A 5,838-nucleotide genomic window follows, 5' to 3' on the forward strand; every position below is an offset into this window, starting at 1 on the left:
TTCCACAAATATGAGCACTTATGTATAATAGCTTTAAATGAGGGATCGCACATTCGGGCAAAGGCGGGAAGATCATTGGCAGGGGTAATTCTGGCACCAAATTGGGACCCATCGCCATCTGTGCCCATTCCGGTTCTTCCATATAACCATCACCCAAACTTGACCATTCTTCCTCTTCGAACCAACGTATGCCAGTCATCCCAACCTGAAATTGCATACTGTCTGTTCCTTCCGTGTTTCGGATCCCTTTGCGTAATCCTTCCATCTCATCTTGAGAAAATAATCCAAAAACCACGTTAGATGGTTCCTCTTTCACTTCTTCTATCACCCGATCGATATTAATTTGTCTACAGAATTGACAACGAAAACACCGAGCCTTCTTAATTGGTCTCTCTTCCTCTCTCTGCCTGAGTAGATAACCTTCTTGACCTCTTCATTCGTGACCTTTCTGGTGGTTTTGGTCGTCCCTTCCATGATTGTTTCCCATGTCTAGCAGCATACCTACGTTTGGCATTACGAATTTGAGTTCGATTCATACCTGGTAACTGCGGATCTATGTCAATCGGAAGTGACATCCGATTCCTGTTCAATCCTTCATGCACCTGCCTAGGTTTGCAGGTTGGTTGATCGTAAGCCACTGCATGATCCTTCACTTCCACTTCAAAAGTGCCGTCCACCTTATCCCATTTCTCTGCAACCCGACCCTTGCAAATTTTGAACTTATCTATCGACTCTTCCACCCTCTCATTGGGCTTGCGATCCCTTCTCTTTGTGTCTTCATCGTCTTTCCTCCAATGATCTTGTGAAAGACGAACATAAGTCATAGCAGTAGTTACCTTTGGAAAGGGTTGTTGTTCCACTCCCATGGTGACAGATTTGAAACGTCCAGCCTTAATAGCCCTTTGAATTTCCTTTCGAAAATGCGTGCACTGACGGGTGTAATGAGTAAAAAAGTTATGTCATTAGCAATATGACCTCCCTTTTATTTCTTCTTTGGTTGCCAAAAGTTGTCCCTACGGGATTCGAATTTGCCCGTCAGCCAAGAGAATGTCAAATATTTCATCTTCTTTAGACGTGTCGAAGGTAGGTTGATCCTTCTCTTCCGTCCCCGGAATCGGTTTCAAATTGGGACATACATATGGTTTCCCATCTACAATCTCAGCTGACATCTCCTCCGCATTCCTGGCCTGTTCGACATCTGATAAATAGACTTTCGTTTCCACACTGGCCATTTTCTGCGCTTTATGTCGCCGGTAATTCTGATCATTTTCTCTGAACAAAGACTCCAACCGACCAGCTTTAGCCGCCAAACTGGCTAAATCTCCAACATCATGTGTTGTTAAAGCTTCCCGTAGCCGTGAATGCATATTTCTGACTACCAAATTGGTCATCTCGCTTTCTTCAATCACAGTCGGACACCGACCTTTCATCAAACGGATTCGTTCGATGAACTGGTATGCTGTTTCTTCTAGTATCTGCTTGATTTCTAACAAATCTGTGAGCGATACCATCGGAAGAGGATTAAAGAATCTAGCATGAAATGCTGCTTCCAAACCCTCCCAGGTTTGGATTTGTCCGGCCGGAAGGTTAGCGAACCAAGAAAATGTTGTTCTAGTTAGGGACAATCCAAACAATTGTAACTTACAGAAATGATTGTTACCGACTTCCGCTAATTGGGCCGTGAAACGACCCATATGCTCTATGGTTGACGAACCATCTTCTCCCGAGAAGGCATGGAAATCCGGCAGTCTATAATTTCTCGGTAGAGGGTGTTCGTTGATAACTCTCTCTCGAAAACATCTTTGATACATCAGTTTGTTCTCCATTTGAGGATGCATGCGAAAATGCACTCGTAGTACTTGGGCGATGTCTTCTGAGTCCGCCCTGGGTGGATTGTGATCAAACACCGGAATAGGGTTGTTAACCTGACCTCCCAACCTTTCCTTAAACATTACTTAATCAATTTCCCTAGCACCCAGCGGATTGTGTTTGGGTATGTCAGGGGCGTTTTCCCTCTATCCCCCCTAGCGGAAGCACTTGGGATGGTGCTGTCCACATAAGATGGCCCAGCAAAATTTGTCTGTAATCTAGAAGGTGACGCCGCTGGTGGTGTTTGGGTGGGTTGAAGGGTCACCATTGCCAAAGTTTGATCCTACATATTATGCATTAAATTATGTTGCTCTCGCAACATTGCCTGCATGGCCTGCGTCTGCTGATTGTTCAATTTATGAACATATGTCACCCAGTCAGCGGGTGCTTAGGAGAATTCCCCCGTGTTAACCACGGAGGGTAATGTGGTTTCTCCCGCAGTGGTGGAAGAAACTTGAGGCTGTGAACCTACCATATGGATCCTTCCAATGATTCGGCCGGACCTCAGTCGTATGAAATTTTCGTCTGACGTAGGATCAACAATCTTGCCTCTTCACCCCAGTGGAGTCGCCAAATTTTTGATGCCATTTTCAACCAACAACAAAAAGTAAAATCCGAAATAAATTCAAACTTGACTGCAATAATACCCGAAATCGAAGATTCTTAAATATCGTACGAAATGTAAGAAAAATAAAAGCAAACTGATACTGAAACAAAAATAAAAGATGATCCCCAAAGCGAATTTCACTGAAATTGATGCTGATTGAAGATGCTTTCTGCCGGATGTGAATTACTTGTTATATGCTCTCTAAATCAGTTATCGGATCGTGTGCGCAGTCGGTTGTAACTAACGGAAAACCCCCTCGTGGTTGCAACTGCCTGAAGAACCGTCTTCGGTTATGTTTTCGTGCTACCAACTGACCAGCCGACTAGACCAGACCACTGACCAACCGACCAATCAAGCGACTGACCAACCGACCAACCACGCTACTGACCAACCGACCAATCAAGCGACTGATCGACCGACCCATCAAGCGACCGATCGACCGACTTGTTTCTTCAATTGGCGTCCAAAGGCTTACTTTGTTTTTGGGTTTATCTGTGGACCCAAACGTTGGAATCCAGTTATAGGCCCAATAAAAACCCTAAAATATTTTAATATATAACAGTCATCAAGCTTTGTTCTCAAGGCATCTGGAATATGGGAATCAACAAAACAAAAAAACGTTTTCAAGTATGAGACATTTGGTTTCTTTTCATACCAGATCTCATTTGGTGTCACATCATCGAGAGACTTTGTCGGTGATATATTCATCAAGTAGACAACACAAACTACTGCCTCGGGTAATTGTTTTCTTTTCAACATGCACCTCACCATATTCATTATTGTATGATTTTTGCGCTCCGCAACTCCATTTTGTTGAGGTGAGTACTTGGCTGTTAACTCATGGAGAATCTCATATTTTCGACAAAAAAATTTCCAATTGAGAGGACCTTTATTCCCCTCAACGATCACTTGTTAAATTCTTTATTTGAAAACCAGAATATTTTTCAACTTAAGATTTGAATTCTTGGAAGCAAGAAAAGGCATCTAATTTTTCTTTTACACAATAAACCCATGTTTTTCTTGTGTAATCATCAACAAATAACAGGAAGTACCTGCAGCCTCCAAGGGAAGATTCTTTCATTGGTCCACAAAGATCGGAGTGGATGAGCTCCAATGGTGACTGTGAATGCCACTTGGATTTTGAGGGGAAAGGTTCCTGGTGTTGCCTCCCCAATTGGCATTCCTCGCATACTTCCTTTATTTCTTCAATTTTAGACAAGCCTAGAACAATGCCTTTTGTTCACAACTCCTTCAAGCTTCGAAAATTTAGATGCCCAAACCTTATCGTGCCACAATTTTGAGACTTCATCGCTTGAATTGGCGACAAAGCACGCACCATTGATAACATTGAGTTTGAGAGGAAACAAATTGCATAGCCTTAGTTATCTCAGTTTTTCCAATCTTTCAAGGGATAGAAAACATACCTGGATCACCTGTTTTAGGTGGTACCTTTCTTTTGAGAACAACAGAAACGTTCTCACCCACTATAATATGCTCGTCCCCTCGCAATTTTCTTTTGTTGGTGCACAGTTCTTTCAAAAACTTCGCGTACTTGGGGATTTGTTTGATAGCCTCCAAGAGCGGGATATTAAGTTCCACCTTCTTAAATATCTTCATCATCTCTTTTCGTTTGTTTGCCTTTTGTGGTTTCTTCAACCTGTCAGGAAAATGAGCTAATTTAGCTTAAGTAGAAGAACAGAGTTAGGAGGTACCTTTTCCAGAAGTTTAGCTTCTTTTTCAATCTCCATCTCAATCTGATCTTCATTCTGTTCCCTTGAGATAAGAGGTGGACCTTCCAATTCCTTTCCGCTACGAAGGGTTATAGCACTCATATTCTTTGGATTAGGCCGGGAAGAACATTCAATCATCGTATCACTGCAGATAGTAATGGCGCTGACATTTGCTGGATTTGGCTCAGGCTGAGTAGGCCACTTTCCTCTTTCACGTAGTTGTCTTACCTCTTCTGATACTTGACTAATCTGACTTTGTAGCTTGTCGACAGTTGACTTCATCTCTTGCTGGAATTGCAGGGTACTGGTAGCCATAGACTTCACAATGTCTTCCAAGGACGGACTGGAGTTACTCGTGGGTGCTTGGGGAAGCTGTTTCTCAAAAGCGCGAGGCTGTTGTATCTGGTGCGTGGCTCCGAATGGTTGAGGACCATGATTCTGGTGTGTGTTTCCATAACGTAAGTTTGGATGATCTCTCCATCCTGGATTGTAAGTGCTGGAGTACGGGTTGTATACTGGAGGTCCATTAACACCATAGTTTGCAGCGTTTACATCCACTGCATAGCCTTCTTGGAGGGTCGGGCATGCATCCGTAGGGTGGCCTGCACTTGTGCATATTCCACACGCTTTGACGTGGACACTCGAGTTAGATTTTTCCACGACTATCTTGCGAACAAAGCTCGTCAACTCAGAAAGTTGTTGTTGCATCGATTGGATGGCATGGTCGTTGTTGTTTACGCTCGTCTGTCCAACATCCCTTGAACCAAATTGCTGCGTGTTTTCAGCCATCCTCGCAATAAGATCCCAAGCTTGTGCCGGAGTCTTATTTATTAAAGCTCCACTACTTGCAGCATCGATGATGTTCATGTCCATCAATGACAAACCATCGTAAAAGTATTGAATCAATAATTGAGGAGGAATTGATGTTGTGGACATTTAACGATAAGCTTATTAAATCTCTCCCAATATTCATGGAGCGTTTCACCTGATTGTTGCTTGATGCCACATATTTCCTTCCTTAGAATCGCAGCTCTGGAAGCTGGACGGTACTTCTTCAAAAATTTCCGTTTCATGTCGTTCCATGTGTCGATGCTTCTAGGTGGGAGGTGTTAGAGCCAATCCTTTGCAGCATCTTTGATCGAGAATGGGAAGGCTCTGAGTTTGATCTGTTCGTCAGTAACACCTGGTGGTTTCATGCTGGAGCACACCACGTCGAACTCTTGCAAGTGTTTGTGAGGTTCTTCGCCTACAAGTCCATGAAAAGAAGGCAGTAAATGAATTAAGCCATATTTCAGTTCAAAAGCAATAGTGTTATTCAGAGTTGGAAAGTTAATACATAAAGGCTGATGTCAACTTGGAAGCAGCCAACTCCCTTAAAGTGCAGGTATCCTCAACCATGAAAATCTCTTGATCACTTTCAGAGTCGCTAGAGCCAGAGATTTTAAGGTGGTTTAAGGATTCTTCCAGCTTCGCAACCTGAGCAGCTTTTCATTGCTTGGCTTCCTTTCGCAGCTTTCGCTCAACCTTCTCGATCTCAAAATTAAATATCAGTTTACCTGTACGAGAAGAATGGGGCATAAACAAAAGAATAAATTAAAATAACACAAAAGAGTAAAACAAAGCGTCAATCCC

At 43.0% G+C, this 5,838-nt stretch overlaps 1 non-coding gene across 1 annotated transcript; it reads left to right on the forward strand.

The window, feature by feature from the left end:
- The first annotated feature begins 5,124 nt into the window (after positions 1 to 5,124).
- On the forward strand, positions 5,125 to 5,231 carry LOC127251171 (small nucleolar RNA R71). The gene has a single exon (XR_007838844.1). It is a non-coding gene; the product is annotated as a small nucleolar RNA R71 (small nucleolar RNA).
- Positions 5,232 to 5,838: the final 607 nt, after the last annotated feature.

The sequence above is a fragment of the Andrographis paniculata genome, unplaced genomic scaffold (assembly GCF_009805555.1).
Source record: "Andrographis paniculata isolate CXL003 unplaced genomic scaffold, ASM980555v1 Contig38END, whole genome shotgun sequence".
In the NCBI taxonomy this organism is placed as follows: Eukaryota; Viridiplantae; Streptophyta; class Magnoliopsida; order Lamiales; family Acanthaceae; genus Andrographis; species Andrographis paniculata.